This window comes from Chiloscyllium plagiosum, unplaced genomic scaffold (genome assembly GCF_037043375.1).
Source record: "Chiloscyllium plagiosum isolate Xiang-an unplaced genomic scaffold, Cpla_swu_hap1 HiC_scaffold_29, whole genome shotgun sequence".
Taxonomy (NCBI): Eukaryota; Metazoa; Chordata; class Chondrichthyes; order Orectolobiformes; family Hemiscylliidae; genus Chiloscyllium; species Chiloscyllium plagiosum.
The window spans coordinates 29,135,689-29,153,428 of NW_028270167.1; the positions used below are offsets into that span (position 1 = coordinate 29,135,689).

The 17,740-nt window shown below is 37.2% G+C and overlaps 1 long non-coding RNA gene across 1 annotated transcript in view; it reads right to left on the reverse strand.

The window, feature by feature from the left end:
• Positions 1–2,296: 2,296 nt before the first annotated feature.
• LOC148142277 (uncharacterized) overlaps positions 2,297–17,740 on the reverse strand; it is a 99,420-nt gene continuing 83,976 nt past the window's right edge. The window contains exons 2-3 of the long non-coding RNA XR_015752053.1: positions 3,351–3,421; positions 2,297–2,430 (exon numbers count right to left, since the gene is read on the reverse strand). This is a non-coding gene — a long non-coding RNA (uncharacterized LOC148142277). The remainder of the gene's footprint in view (positions 2,431–3,350; positions 3,422–17,740) is intronic.

Genomic DNA, 17,740 nt, shown 5'->3' on the forward strand with positions numbered 1-17,740 from the left:
TAACGATGGCGCAGAAAAGCTTTGGGACAATGAGACTGTCAAAATGCATGGTCTTAGTTTCTTTCTCTTCCTATTTGAAATGTGTACAGGAGCAAATAATGCTTATTCAGATAGCAACATCATGGCAGAATAAGGATATGATCGTGGTAGCACACCAAATGCAGGATGTTTACCTCGGGACATTGTTCTCTTCAGAAAATTGGAGTCAGCACTTTGAAGAAAGTCATCAAGTAAAGGAACCCAAAACTGCAACAATCTCAGTTTTAAACAATTATGGCGGTAATTCAATGTAGCTGATCCTGATTATGATTGTGATTTTGATTGTTCAATTTATTTCCTGCCAAAAAAGATGGGCAAATAATATTTAAATGTAAGCATTTAAACCAATTTATATATAATCCGAGGTCAAGGTTGAGGGCTTTGCTGAGAAAAGAAGAAAATCAGTTTTTTTTTTAACTTCATAGCAAGGTCCATCCTCAAGTATTATGTAACATCATACATTTCAAAAACTCACTGGTAATATAGATCATTGGCAATAATAAATCAATATTCCTGAACTGGCTGCAGGAACATTGGCCTTTTGTGCAGAATATTGGAGTACAGGAGCAAGGGGAAATTACAATAGTTGCACGGGGCCTTGGGCAGGGCCTTGGTGAGACAACTCATTGGTCACTCTATTCTCTTTGATACCTTAGATCTGAAGATATGAAATTGTGATTGAAGGAGTACAGCGAGGTTCACCAGACTGATTCCTAGGATGGCAGATTTATCATATGCGCAAAGATTGGGAGAGGATCTCATTAAAACTTACAACATTCTGACATGGCTGGACAGACTGAATGCAGGGGCGATATTTCCCCTGGTTGGCGAGTCTAGAACAAAGGGTCAAAGATACAGGATGAGGGATGGTGAACCTATGGAATTTTCTACCACTTATGCAATGAAACCAAGTCACAGAAAATACTTAAATAAAAGATGCAGATACATTTCCAGACAATGAAGAGATATGAGGAGAGAACGGGAGCATATGTTGAGATAGAGGATCAACCATAACGATATAGAATGGTGTTGCAGGCTCAATGAGCTGGGTGACATAATTTGCACCTCTGTTTCCATCCGTGCCACTGACTTGCATGATTGATTCCAGAGATGAGGAGTTTGTCTTGCAAAGAGAGATTGAGCAGTTTAGTCCAATACTCTCCAGAGTATAGAAGAATCAGAGGGTAGAAGAATTGAGGTATATAAGATGCAAAAAGAGATTGACAAAGTTGAGACAGAGAGGATGTTTTCTCACGTGGGGCACTCAAGAATGAGGTCATGGTTTTAGGATAAGCGGTACCAGGTTTAAAACAGAAATGAACAGAAATTACTTCTCTCAGATCTTGAATCTGTGGAATTTGCTTCCTCCAGAACATGATGGATGCTGGGACATTAAGTAAATTAAAGGAGGTGATAGTCAAGATTTTTAATTAGTTGAAGGGTTATGGTGAGTGGGCAGGAAAGAGTGGCTTTGAGGCTGAAATGAAATGGGTCATGATTATATTATGTGGTGGAACATGCTCAAGAGGTTGAATCACCTACTCCTGGTCCTAGTTCTTATGTAAATCAACCTGAAAGGTTGCTGCTCAGTCAAATAAAATTCACATCTGCATGCTTTCATGATATTGTTAATTGCATTCAGTGTTTGCCATTAAATGATTTATGATTTTGTATGTTGCTGAACCTTATTGGAGAAGATTATGGAGATACTCATCTTTCCTTTCAGAGGCTAAAGCTTTAAGTCTTTCTGACAGAACAATTTGTCCAGTCCCTGCCTTGATATCAGTAATGTCAATTAACTCAGAACACGTCATTATACTGACTGATGCTTGAAGTACAATATAGTTGAATAAAATAATCAGAATTCCTGTTTTAGATAGAAACATGTTTTGCACTGTGTATTTAATCTAGAGACATTGATAAAATAAATCGATTACATTTTTTATATTTATTGCAGTGACTATAATTGAAATTATCATGTGCAATAACAGCATTATTGACCATAATTGAATCAAAGCTAAAAATACATTGTCATCTCCTAAAATCGTATATAAACTGGCAGCTTTCAGAACTTTAAATCTGAAGGTCACAACAACATAAGCAAGTATTAAGAAAAGCCTTTATAACTTTCAGGGGGATGGAGTCTATTTAATAAATAGAATATCTCCTGCACATTCATGTGACACAATATTTGTTCTTATTGTAGTCAGTATTCATGTCTGCTATTGAAACAAGAGTGCAGAGACTATGAAAGTGTCTTTCCCACTATGTGTCTCATTGTGCCTTGGAAGGTGTTGACTTCATCTTCACTTTAAAGGAAATGGAAGCTCATCCAGATAGTTATCATTCACCTCCAAGAGTTGACTGTGGCTTTTGGTATGCCATCACACACTGTGGATAGAGGAACAGACAAAATTGATTTATTCTCCCCAAGTAACCACACACTTACGTGGAAGGTAGGAATCCTGTTCAGCTCTCCCTTCCTTAACAGGGGATAGTGCATCTAACTACTGCTAACATTACCCAAGCTTTGGTCTCTGTTCTCTTTAGTCTGGGATGGACTAGAATTTGTACACGATTTACAGATTGCAAATAAAGGCACAAGGCATAAAGCAAGACTGAGCCATCTAGCTTGGCAAGGCTGATCCAACATTCAATGCTATCACAGCTGACCAACCAAGAAATCATACAGGATACTTCAGCTATTATAAATACAAAGACACAGCACAGTCCCCTAATCCCCTTGCCTACTTCCTGATGTTTTGAAATGACAATTCGGCTGTCTATAATGTATCAACAGGGAGCTTGCCACACAAGAACCAGTAGCATCAGCACAACTGCAACATTTGTTTCTTTTTGCCTTTAATTCCCACACACAGGAAGAAAAGCATTCACAGTTCATAATTATAGGTCACTGGACAATAGTAATAGTATTTCATCAGAATTGCTTGTCAACTCAAAATCTGTGGGCTTTGTTCGGCCAACTCAAGTATATTTTGTTATGGAGATACGGCAGCTATATTTTACAAAACCTGTTTGATGTCACTGATACTTCTGGCTGATGATTGGAAGATGTCAAATTTTAATCTGAACTATTTGGAATGTCTGCAGAGTAGAATGTATCCTCGGAAATTGCTTTTTGGTCTCAAAGATTTCTTGAACTAAATTAGAAAGGCTCTTTGATGTAGAGCACAAAAACCAAAACTCACTCAAACAAGACGCTGATAAAACTAATAATGCATAACAAGCCCAAGAAGGTGTTTTTAAAGTTCAGTGAGGAGGTGAGACTTAAGGTATCAAACACAACTTACTCTTCTTGGTGTGTTGACTGTGGAAATGTTTGAAAGAGGACACAGGATTTTTGATCTGTTTTATTCTTCCACTGAAAATGAAAATACACAAACATTACCCGCTCCATGGTGCACAAATATTCAAATATTTATCTTGTTTTCTCTCTGAAACCTTTTACTTCTGTGAGAGCCTTGGCTGCTTCCCCTAGTTTCCCAATTAAAAACAGAGTGCGCATGCAGATGGGACTCTGAAGCACTTGGATTGCTTGCACTGTTTAAACATGAATAACTATGAGATAAGTGTTAACATTTTGTTTAGTAACCATGCTCAAACTCGACAAACACCCTGCCCTGCAGCAATGTATCAGAAATATGACTAACCTGGTTTTGGATCTATAATGATATTTGGAAGTCATACTGAAGACCACTGCTTTGATCACTTTTTACTGATTCCCAAGTAAAAGAAAATCTGCCCATTTCTCACATTGTAAACAGCCAAAGTGCTGTCACTTTAATGTTATCCTCAAACCATCTGACAAACTGACAGATTTATTGGAATTTCCATTCAGATTTGTTTTGTTGCTGACTGCTAATGGGCAGTACTGTGTTACCTGCAGAAAGTAACGTTAAACATTTGTATAGTATTCCACTTTAGAATTTTATATTGGAATGAATAAAGTGAACATGTTGCTCAAAGCTCTACGTTAAATGGTCAGATGCTGCATCATCATGTGACTATTCACTCTGTTTTATTGTTCGGCCAGGTGGAGGATTCTCACATATTGAAGGCAGTATTTTACAGACAGCTGAGTAGCAAAAAACAAAAGTAATAAATGAGCAAGCACAAATAAAAGGACATTCAGAAAGCCAATTCTGGAGTTTGAGAGTTGAACTCTACTACATAGCAAAAACAATAATACACAGTTCCAAATAATAAAGTTTGTGCGATCAAGCAATTGGCATTTGGGAGGATATAGTTGAGTCCAACAGGACAAGGTTCTGGATTAGAGTGATGCTGGAAAAGCACAGCAGTTCAGGCAGCATCCGGGGAGCAGGAAACTCAACATTTGGTCAAAAGCACTGATGAAGGGTTTTTGCCCGAAACATCGATTTTCCTGCTCCTCGGATGCTGCCTGAAATACTGTGCTTTTCCAGCACCACTCTAATCCAGAATCTGGTTTCCAGCATCTGCAGTCATTGTTTTTACCTATCCAACAGGACAAGTAAACACATCACAAAACCAGTGTTTTGACATATGCCTCACAAGTTTAAGGAGACAGTGTGTAGTGGTAATGTTGCTGGCCTAATAATCCAGAATCCATGACTAATATCCTGGAGACCCCTGTTCGAATCCCACCATGACAGACAGTGAATCAGCTAATTTGATTTTAATATAATCTGGAATTAAGAGCGAACATAATGATGACTATGTAACCACTATCAACTGGTATAATAACCCATCCAGTTCATTGATGTCCTTCAGTGGAGGATATCTTCCATCATCACCAAAATATGACTCCAAAACCACATTGCTGCAGATCAGGAGACACATTTAGGTAATGATGGAAGACAATCAATACTAGCTGAGCCAATGATACCTCCATCTGTGAGCAAAAATAAGGAACTTCCTATGTAATATTTACAATTGGAAGACAAATGAAGACTTGGCTTAATATCAGATATGAAAAATATACAAAGTTAAAAGGTGAAAATTGTTCTCCTTTGTGGTGGAAGCTATAATTCCCCATATGTTTTGAGACAGGCCCTAATTGGGAAAGGACTCCAAAAGGAAAATTGAGAAATAAACTGGGTGGGTTAGTTGCTAAGAAAACTAACATTGAGACTGATATTGGAAAACAAAACTTCTCAGGAGACTGAGTGTGATTGAGATCATATATAAAAAAAGAGCTATCAAAACACTATAGTCAGAAGTCACACAAGACCACGTAATAATTCAATGGGTTTATTGAACATCACAAGCTTTCAGAGCACTGCTCCTTTATCAGGTGATGGGGAGGGAGGACCGAAAGAGGACAGACCCTCGACCCAGAAACTAAAAGGAGGCAAATAAATAGTTGCTACAGCCGATTCTGTTATTTGGAGCATTAGTGGATTTACAGAATCCAGCATGAGAAGAAATGAGAAAGTTCTGCAGACATATATAATTTTTTGATGAAGATCTTGCCTGTGAAACTTGGATTGATAGTGTGCTACTGTTGACTGAGGACCAGGTTGAACTAAAAAGGATTAAATTCTTTGTAAGGAGGACAGAGAACTTGGTGACTGATAATGATGACATGGTTTGGATTAACTGTCAAATCAATTCATAAGATTTGCCCATGTTCCATTTTCCATTTGTTTGAAATAAATTAACAAGGCTATTATTGTCTATATTTAAATCAAGCTGATGCTGGCTTTAAAGTGCAGTGGCTTAGCTAAGGTAGCATTTAGTGCATGGTTTGACTTAAGTAAAGAACATGGAATCCCATGGTTTTCATATTTACAGTAAATAACGAGGATTGCGACCTTTTTAATGTCAACAGAAAGGTTACAGATCTTGACCAATGTGAATTTCCCTTTGACAGCAACTTACAAACACACAATCTGGGAGGAAAAGGCAGCAGCTGTATGGGAAAACCATCCTCTCCATGATCCTCTTGATAGCACACACTATCTTTACCTTAAGTGAAATTGCCATTCTTTCTCTGTTGCTTGGTCAAAAAGCTGAAGCAGACTTTCAAACGGCACTTGGGTGAACCTCCATCTCAATAGTTCAAGGTTTACAGCTCACCAACATTATTAGGGGCATTTGAGCAATAAATGCTAGTCTAACCAGTGACTCCTACATCTGTGAAAGATTAAAATAGACTTTGCTAAATAATCATCCATGGGTGGAAGATAAGAATACATCATTGTGCCCCAATTTAATTTTCAAAATTTCGAAGAAAAAATGAAAGGTGAAAATGTAGAACATTCAAAACTTGAGACTTTGGAAAGTATCACAATCCTTGATTAAACTTACTTTATTCCCAACTGGCAGTGACCAGATGAATTGGATCGGCACGCATCTTATTTTCCACAGCGAGTAGTATAAATGAGCACAAGATGTCCTATTCTGATTGTATCCCATAACAAAAAGCCTAAGTTTACCTAATTGCTAAACAGCAGACCATATTCCAACAACTGCAGGCCTGACAAGATGAAACTTTGCAGCCAATCTTTTAGATGGCTGCATCTGCTCAAATGTGACTACAAAAGCATCTGAGATTTGCTCCATCTCAACACCAGATCGGCAAATAATTCCATGCTCTCTTCTGTTAAGTCTTAATGGTCTTTTATTATGAATTCTGTAGAAATGGAAAGATAAAAAGGCACTTGGTACAAATACAATTTCAAGGGTAATATAGCTGAATTTTAAAAAGAACTCATGTTATCAGAAACATTTCAGAAGAACTTCAATTTTCTTATCAATATTGAGCAGTGGAATTGAAAGATACAACATCATTTTGTTTTACAATCAGTTAAATGTTGATGATCTAATTAAAAATCAACATTAGTTCTAATGAAACTAAATGGAAAATGAACATGGAAATATAAACCTTTCATATCTGAACAGAAAAAGGGATACTGGAAATACCAATATTCACATTAGTAACAGAATCATAGAGGCTGTAAGTTTTGCCTGTTTAGTCAGTCACTGGTCAGTTTTCCTCTGAATTAGAGACGCATGCTGCAGTTCATTCATAATGAGAACTCTGTCGAAGTAATCTACATTAGCATCCTAGCCCAAATTGCACATTAACTGGAAAGGATGTCAAAACATAATGCACATTATCCTCCGTCTCCTGAATGCCAGTTTCAGGATGTATCAATAATTTTTCTTTTTCCTCCCTGCCATGTCCTCACTTACATTCTTCACTATTCAAATCATTGAGAGTGAACTGTTACTGTCTTAATAAACTCAGCAGTCCACACATAACCTGTAGCTGATGGTTGCAAATCCCACTCAAGAAAATCAACAAAGTAATAATATGGGTATAAACAGAAATGCTACAAATCGGCATGTGTGTAAGCTATGATACCCAAGAGACAAACAAAAACCACAAACCTTTCTTCAAAACCAATTTCATTGTTTGCATTTCAATATTGCATGGGGGAAAATGTCAGTATTGGCAAAATGCAGGTTGTGGCGCATTTCTAGTGCTTTGATCATGTGCTTTATTTTCAAGTATCAACAGGTCTGATATCATGACTATAAATACTAAGCTGCACTAGGCAGTAATGGAATTGCTCATGTCACATAGCAGTAAAGATTACTCCACACAATTGGCTATGAGAACCGATGAATACACGTTGTCACCTGTACCTCAAATGAGAGACACTTGCTATGTTATAGCAGCAAGTGATTTATCCTAGAAATAGTGATCTCCAAGCTTTAATTGCAAAGCTCACCTTGAAAAGGATTTTGGGTAATTCAAGATGGAGGACTGGAAAATAATGTGGCTGTAAAAGCTGCTTTTTTTTTAGGCATTTTTAGTACTGATGCTGATTTCCCCGAATTCTAGGAGCAGTAATTATTGTTTTATAAGCTATTGCATTGTTTTGGAATTTTGGGGAAAAAAAATTAAAACAGTAGCACTTTAAAAAGGAGGAAGAGAGAGACAAAGGTAGTGACCCTGTGGGAAGTGAATCGAACATCAAAATAAATTTACACAGCTATCTGACCTAGAAGTGAAAATCAGGAGGGGCATGGGTAAGGGTGAATAACCAAGTCTTTTCCCCAGGATGGGTGAATGCAAAATTAGAGAGCACAGGTTTAAGGCAAGAGGGGAAAAATTTAAAAGGGACCTAAGGGGTAATGTTTTCATGCAGGGGATGGTGCATGTATGGAATGAACTGCCAGAGAAGGTGATGGAGGCTGGTACAATTACAACATTTAAAAGGCATTTGGGTAGGTATATAAATAAGAAGGATTTAGAGGGATATGACCAAATGCTGGCAAATCGGACTAGATTAATTTAGGATATCTGCTTGGCATGGACACGTTGGTCCAAAGGGTCTGTGTCCATGGTAAATATCTCTATGACTCTATAACTGGTTCAGAATATCTGAACCCACTGTAGCAATATAACATTCTTCACATATATTTGTTTCTTATCAGCGTATGTTGCTAGTTAATAAGATTAGTTGATTAAAAGACAATAACAGACTTCAAATCCATAAAAATCACAAAGTAAATGAAAAACAACTGTATTAATGTTCCAAAGAAGCTGTTTATATTTAGTTTCTCAGAAAGGTTGGGATTTGCTAGTGATATTTGAACTTCTGCTCCTGCTGCATGTAGCTACTCTTGCCAGGGGATCTGCTGTCATGATATGTCACACTTCTCTGTCTTGTACCATCCTCATACATCCGCTGTAGCTCATCTGCAACTGCTCTGTGACATCTGTCATCCAATTACGCCTGAGTAGACCCCTTTTTCTGTGCCTTGCCACTTTGCTCTGTAGGAGAGATCTCAATGGTTTTTCAGCTTTCATCCAGTTGCTGAAACACTGACATGGCTTTTATGAATGTCTCTTTTTGAAAGTTATTCTTGCTGTTGAAATTGCGAATAATTCTTCATTCATTATATGGTCTGTGCATAACAGCTTTAGTGTGCATCTTAATATCCAAATTTCAACAAGTTTCTATTTTATTTCCCATAATTTTCATTCTATTCAGGTTTATGAGGCATACAGGAAAGTGGATAGAATGCAGCATTTTATGTGCTTTTATCTTGTAATAAGCATGTGAGTTCTTGTTGAAAATGCATGTTTCTTACTCAACAACCTTATCCTGGCTATGTTCTTCTTTTAACATCTGTCAATACCTGTTAGCAGTTGTTCTAAAGAGGCTAACTTAGCTACTTGTTCCCATGTTACACCACCTATTTCAATCAAGCTTTTGTACTTTTGACATTCATACTTGATCCATATTTTAAACTGAGATTTTTTTGAATTACAGTATTTTGCAGGACATCTTCTGATCCTGAAAATGCCTTTGTGTGCAGTCTGTGGCAGCCATTAAGTACATATTACTTGCAACAGGGTGTCAGAGCAGTACAACAGAAAATATATGGATGTCCTGAGCTGTAAGAGAGCTAGCAACTGAACAAAACAGCAAGGAAGAGAAAAATAAAATAGTATGCAACTTTTAAGTGCTGGGCGAGTCATTTTCCAGTATCACTTGCTATGGATATAAAAAGGTTTAAGAGACAACATTGGACCTTTTTTTCTACTCAGTGGCAAAACAATCAGCGACAGAACTATTTTTTAAAAATCCTGAGAATATAAGAGTGGTAACCCTCATACCAATGCTAAAGAAACAGTGCTGTATTGTTGCCTGAATCTCACAAAAAAGGAGAGGACAGGAGAGGATGTGAAGGTACACTTTGAAACCGATTATACTTATAAACAGTAATTGTTCAAGTTAAGAGCTCATGGGTTTGGAAGAGTATTAATCAGTCTGTGAGTGCACTGAGACATTTAGCTGAATCCTGAGATTTTTCCTGAGAAAGATGATTTTATTAGATATTAAATTGTCATAAGCATAAAAGATGCTGCCCTTTGAGCATGTTTCTTGAGAAAGCAGGAATTTACTCATAGAATGTTACTAATGTGCAGAAGCACCGATGTTGGCAAATCATCAGTTGGATGATCTTAATGGGAGCTGAAAATGTGTTGCTGGAAAAGCGCAGCAGGTCAGGCAGCATCCAGGGAACAGGAGAATCGACGTTTTGGGCATAAGCCCTTCTTCAGGATCTTAATGGGAGAACAAACAAGGCTTTGCTTTGTGCTGAGACACATTTCAGACCAATTGAGAACAACAGATTGTTTGACAGAAAATAAATATTTGCAGAAAAGCTGCAGGAGAGAGGACATTGCAGGGGTTATCTCACAAAAGAAAAGGAAACATGTCAAGTGTGTCAAGAATGTCATGTGAGCAATGATTTAACAGTTTAGCACACATTTCTTTTGCCCCAGGAAGTACATTTAACTCTGAGCATTTGTTCTGTCTCCTGATCAAATAGTGTTTTTTTGTATCTTCTCTTTAATACAAACCTTGCCCCTCTCTTAGCCTGAGGCTTGCTCTTTGATCCCAGTAAAGGTTTTTGATAAATTTCAATCTTCATCATCAATGTCACATTTCAACAGAATATCAATTCCTTTCGGTGATAATACCAAATTAATACTTCAGCATAGTCTATTATATCTTAATGTCTAGTTTAGTTCCAGATGTTTCTTGAAGATTTTGCTTGGATTAAACATTTTCCTGCTTGTTTCTCCTTCATCAGTTCCTGTTTCAAATATGTTGTTGTTGCATTATGTTGTGTTTTAATAACTTGACCCATTAGTTTTAAAATAATTGCATTGCATTGATTTAGTTATTTTATGTAAGTTAATAATGAATAATGATTCATGTGGAATATAATTTGAAAATGAAAACTCTCCCTCTGCATGCTAGGCTCTCAGTGCACATCACAGCAACAGGAAAACCTTGAGCACTGTACAACACATAATAAAATCTGACCATTAATCTTACTATTCAAAGTAAGCCATGCTGAAACCTTGAATCACATTATATATCTGCAAGCTGTAAGCATTAATTTTTCTTTTGAGTTTGAATGTGCAGCAAGAAGAATGCAATAAATTATAGACAAACTATATTTCCTCATACCAATGTATGTATTTAGAGAGAGAGAGACTCCAAATTAGTGAAATCCACATTAAGTAGCTTCATAAAACACCAGTTCATAATATTAATCAACAATAACAAAAGCATGCAAGTTTGCCAAAGACACAAATAAAGTGGCATTATCGAGATATTGACAAGTTGAGCAAATGGGCAATAATCTAGTTAATAGACCTCAATGTAAGGAAATGTGAAGGCATTTACTTTGAAATAGAAAGGGTAGAATACAATGCATTCTCAATGTGAGAGATGGGAGAAGTCAAGGTCCAAAGAGTCTTCACATACACAGATCATTAAATATCATGAAGAGGTGGAGAAAATAATTTTAAATATCACTGCCTTTATATCTAGGAGACTAGAATCAAAGGGGATAGATGCCATACTTCAGCTATCCAAAGCCCTAGTCAGATTTTACCTAGAGATACCATGAGCGGTTCTGCTTGCCACATGTTTGGAAATGCATACTGACCTTGGAGAGAATGAGGCATAGATGAAGCAGAATAATATCTGCACTCCAAGTGTTTGGCTTCAAGGAAAGATTACACAAACTTAGCAGTTTAATCCATGGAATTCACAAGGGACTAGACCAGTTATTAAATTGGAGTTAATTTTTTTCTTGTCAAACATATTATAAGAGGTTACAGGCAAAGTTGGGATTTGAAATTAGTTGATCAAACATGATTTACATTAAATGGTGGAACAAGCTGAAGGAGCTGACCTTCTCTACTTTCTATTCATTCCTCAAGATGAACAATGTGACAAGATATTTTGCAGTTCACAGTTGGAAAGTAATCATTAGGAATTAATTGAAGCATTTGCAGTTTTGGTAGTTAAAGTTATCTCCTTTCTTAAAAATAAAACTGAGTTTTTTCTAACACCTTATTCATATTTCAAAAACCATTTGGTAACAGTGCAAGGAATACATTTCTTGGAATCCCTACAGTGTACAAATAATTCTTCTGCCCAACAAATCCACATCACCCAGATCCATTCCCCTACCCTATATTTACCCTTGACCTAACCTACCCATTCCTGAACACTGTGGGCAATTTAGCATCGCCAATTACCTAACCTGCACATCTTTCTGATTGTGGGTCAGAACCAGAGCACTTGGAGAAAACCCATGCAGACGGTGGAGATTGTGCAAGCTTCACACAGATAGTCACCAACACTGGAATCAAACCCGGGTCTCTGGCACTGTAAGGCAGCAGTGCTAACCACTGAGCCAACGTGCAGCCCTTTGATTGACATTCCTGCAATTTAATTATTGCAGCCTCAGAACCTATCTGCAAAAGTTTGTCAGGGCAGCGACTTAGATCCAAACATCTTCAGCAGAACCTACAGCATCTTCCTCACTGAAGTAGAAAGTGAAGTGCTTTGTAGACACTTGCAGTGTTCAGATCCATTCATAATTCCTCAGGTACTGAAGCTGTCCATGCCTACATGCAATAAGACTAAGACAAAACTCAGACTAGGCTGATTGCTATCAAGTACCATCCAAACCATTCTAATGTCAGGCAACAACCATACTCAACATGCAAGTCTAATCATTTCATCTTTATGTTGGCTGTTATTTCCATTGTTATAGTGCACACCATCAGCACCCTGAATCTAACCATTGACTAGAAACTCAACTGGACTAGCCACATAAATGAGACTGGAAAGACTAGGTTTGCAACTCAGACTTTGAAGAGACACAAAGTCACTAATCATTTCAACCTTTAAATCTAGCAACATGCACATTTTATTTTAGTGAATCCCAGGACACTCTGCCAAATAAACTGAATCCAGCCAATTCATCTTTATGGACTGGCATATCAATTAGGAAAGTCAATCAAAAGTTCATTTTGCCCAGGTTGCAAAAAGAGCTAGAAATATCCTCACAGTGTTGATCCAGCTGAAGTGATGTGGTGTGGCTTCAAACATGAAAACTTATTATGGTATCATTTCCAAAAACTGAAGATTCACGGCAAAATGCAATAATAATTTTGAGATTTTGGCAACTGCCAATCAGCAAATTATCCCAGTACATTTCAAAAAAGGTCAGCAGAACTGGACAATATAACTTAAGTGGGTCCGACTCTGAACAATATATTGCCCATAAAATGGTTGCCATTTTTCAAGTGAATCCTGTTTCAAACTTACCTATCTTTGTGTTTCAGCCAATTTTCTCCTCCTGAAGGCAATGACTTTTTTTTGCTACAGTTCTTCAAATATTTTTCAGCCTTCAGGAATTGTAGTCCATGATCCTTCATGTAGAAACTTCAATTGCCAAAATTGACAGATTTTTCAGGGTACCATTACAGCAGAATCACACTCTGTCCTCACACCACTGTTAAGGCATGCTCATCTCTCCAGTTAGGGACATCAAGTTGCAATAAGGAGCAGCCTGAATCTGCAATGATTTATTCACTTCATAGCTTGATGACATAGAAGGCAGTTGTAAAACCCAAATTATTGTCCAGAAAATGTCAGTAAGATCAACTAGCTGCACACAGTCCAATGGCACCTGGGACATTCTGATCTGTATGACTCACTGTTACACAAGGTGATAGATTTATGCCCTAGGCCATAGCAAAGCTAATGCACAATATTTTATATCAAGCAAGATGGGACAAAAATTGTTAGAGAACTGTCATAATTTATCTAATTCTCCAGAGGTCAGTCCAGTACTCAATTACTGAACATATTAATCTAATTTTCAACTGGTTGTTGTCAGCTAAATGCATCCATAATGTTACTTCGCTTTGAATCATTGCCCAACTCTTCCACACCAGCACTTAATACAACCATAAAATGTTAGCATACAAATAAAGGTAATCATGCCAGATGCAAGAAAAATTCTAAAATAATTGCACCCCTCCTCTCAATACCCAGGAGAAAATAGCACAATTACTTAACTAGTTTAGAAAGGATCACACAATAGAAATGAATAGTGAACACAAAGACCAAAGAACAGCGGATGCTGGAAATCAGAAGCAAAAATGGAAAATGCTGAAAAAAACAGCAGGTCTGGCAACATCTGTGAAGAGAAAGCAGAGTTAAGAATTTTGGGACCAGTGACCTTTCTTCAGAACTGTGTCCTCCATCCAAGTCTCACAGACATGTGTGACAGACAGGAAATGCCTTTTCATAGTCCCAGCTATTAACACTTATGGACTCCAATATTGCAATTTCTTCAGCAAGTGATATACGTTGTAAATTGGAATTGTCTTTCCATGTAAATTAAATCAAAATTTTCAAATTGTTTCCATGCGGGAAGCAGCTGTTAAAGATTATTTTTCATGATCAAAAGGTTTCTTTTTGCATTTCAAACCCTTCCTTTGAGACTCAAAAGACAGAAGATGATAGTTTGCGTAATATGTACTTTAAGTCTGAAAACAGAAGGTATGACAGTCGCACAGTGAAGTCTAGAGACTGATTCAATCTGCACTCATTCTGTTTACACAGCACTTTCATTGCCATTGGGAAACAGTTACAGCTTTTCAATGATGCTAAGAATTGTGTCTGGCTGCAACCTAATCTAGTCATTAACCTTGCAGATTGCAGTGACAACAATTTAAATTGCACACCAGTTTTGTTAGAAATTATCAGGCTTAAGTTGAAACTAAATCTTCCAAAGATTCATCAGCAGTCAGCATTTTAAAGAAAACTGGTCAAGTAGCTAGAAAAGCAGATGATACATTTTAGTTGCCAACAAGGGAATTCAATCAAATTTGCATCAGTAATAGTTTTTGGTGTAGCTGGAAGAGAGACAAATACATGAGGAAAAATATTGCGTCGTTTAAAATGGACTGTTTGAAAGGCAATAGAGATATAATTCAACAGTAATTTCAGGAGGCGGTGTAATAGAAATTTGATGAACAGTGCTTAGCTTTCAGTTTGAAGTTCTTGGGATTATCACATTAATTAAGAACCTTCCTGATCTTGCATATTGCAGCAAGTACATGAGCTGTTTAGTATGCACTTGACAAGGTATCGTGAGCCAGGACTAAACTCAATTAAATGCAAAGTACCATGACATCTACTGAAAGCAATGCATTAGAAGGTGATGATCGGTTGCAGGCCAATGATAAGCCAAATCTTCTGGGCTTGAGAAATTTGGCAACGTGAAGAGTGAATCAGAGGTTCACTTGAGGGGTTATGATTATGTATCAACAGTTTCCAGAGTCCATGCGTATTATTGGGATAATGTGTGGATATTATGGGAGAGGAAGAGAGAAAGAGGAGAGACGAATGATAGATGTTTTGTAGAGTTCCATACAAACCAATTGAACTTGATGCCTTTGGCCCTATATTAAGTCATTAGAATGTCCAACTTAGAACATCCTCTTTTAGGAAGGATGGCAAGAACATGGATTGGTCAGAAATTGGTATTCAAAATAACATGCCAGGAATAAACCACTTTAATTATGAAAACTTAAGAGTTATTCAGAAATGTGTCTGTTCTATTGGAATGAGAAGTGCTTTCAGAAATTGTCAAATTATGTAAAGTTTTGCTAATGTTATTTGGGATAAATTATTTTTATCTTTAAGTCAATAACTAATTTAATATGTTCACTTAGCAAAAGAGTTTTTTTATGATGTGGAGAGTTACTGGGACATAAAATGCCCTGTCGAAAAGGTGGTAGAAACTAATTCCTTATGTAAGAATTTTATAGGTTTCTGAAGAAAAATGTGCAATAGCATGGGAAAATGGCAAAACAGTGGTACTAAATAGATATTTTTAATTCACTTCATAATGTGCACCCTGACATACCTTTGGAATAGGTGGGACTTGGTCTTGAGCCTACGTCTTCTATCAATGTGTCCCGAGAGCCCTGGCATGCATTGTGTATTTGACATATGATAGAGATTGACCTTAATTGGTCATGACTTAAATGTTGTGATTGCATCAACACGGTTTTCATGACACCTTCAGAGACTTCTTTGGAAAAGAAATGCCAAGTGGAAAAAGTCTGACCTCAGAATTGTAATTTTCCAAATACATTCCAAATACATACGATGAGATGCATGTTAGATGTCATGTATGTTTTATCCACATACATTATTCTTCAGCATACTCCGGGTTCAGTTACTGCTTTCTCTTAAGATTTAATATTCATGAGGATACATATAGAGGAACTGCACTGAGGGTGTGAAAGTTTATAATCCTGGATATCACCAAGGTTAAAAGAGTTGGAGAAACGAAAGCAGTAACAAATGCTGCACTGGGGATTTTGAGGTCGTAGGCTGTCATAAATGTATAATGCTTCAAAGAGATGGAACAGGCACAATGGACAGAATGGCTTCGAAAATGTAAATTGCAAATATCCAGTTCAATAGCTCGAACTTTGCAAAAGGGAAACCTATAGTGAGTGCAACCCAAGTTCTTTAAAAGTTCTGATGAATTAAGTTTTGAAATGTAATATGGAAAACTAGTGACAACTACATTTGATATTTAAGGAAATACAAATTTTATAAACAATGCTTGCTAAGGAGTGATTGATGCCCTGCTTAGTGTTCAAAGGCCTAACTCCAAAAGAACTATTACACTCCTTTGCTGCAGACAAAAATAAGTATTCAGTTTCTCCTTTATCTGCTAGACATGTCAGTCCTAAAGTAACAAAATAATCATCTGACAACGATGTATCTGTTTTTACTACGGCTCTGTATAACCAACAGAAAAACAGTAATGGATGCCACTTTTACTCAGAAGCATGCATAAACATGCACAGATATGACTCCTTAATTGTAGTTTCACAATTCAAGGGAAATTGCTTACAGTTGTTGGGAACCTGTAGCTTTGCCTGTCGTGTTTCTTGTTAGAGATTGAACAAGTTACTGAACTAAAATATACAAGATTGCCTTTTCACTGTTTTCCTTCAAAATATGCCTATGGCAAAAAATAAAACCTGCTCTTTCTCCCTTGTGCAAAACATTTCTGTGGTTTGCTCAAGAGCATTAATTCATATGCCCTGCTGGGTGCTATTGTTAAATACCTCAAGATGTGTTCTCTGAAAGAAACGTCGCAAATCTTGGATAGTGTGATTGTCACTGGCTATCATGTGAAAAATCCCTGCAGTTACTAGAAACAGTAGTAATGTGCTGTATGCAATTTGAACCTCTCCATCAGGTACCATCACAACACAGGGGGCCTGAATGCTATTTGGAAGCAAACGCTGCACTTCAACATGATCGGAGGCTTTCTTTTGACAGCCTACGACCTCAAAATCCCCAGTGCAGCATTTGTTACTGCTTTCGTTTCTCCAACTCTTTTAACCTTGGTGATATCCAGGATTATAAACTTTCACACCCTCAGTGCAGTTCCTCTATATGTATCCTCATGAATATTAAATCTTAAGAGAAAGCAGTAACTGAACCCGGAGTATGCTGAAGAATAATGTATGTGGATAAAACATACATGACATCTAACATGCATCTCATCGTATGTATTTGGAATGTATTTGGAAAATTACAATTCTGAGGTCAGACTTTTTCCACTTGGCATTTCTTTTCCAAAGAAGTCTCTGAAGGTGTCATGAAAACCGTGTTGATGCAATCACAACATTTAAGTCATGACCAATTAAGGTCAATCTCTATCATATGTCAAATACACAATGCATGCCAGGGCTCTCGGGACACATTGATAGAAGACGTAGGCTCAAGACCAAGTCCCACCTATTCCAAAGGTATGTTAG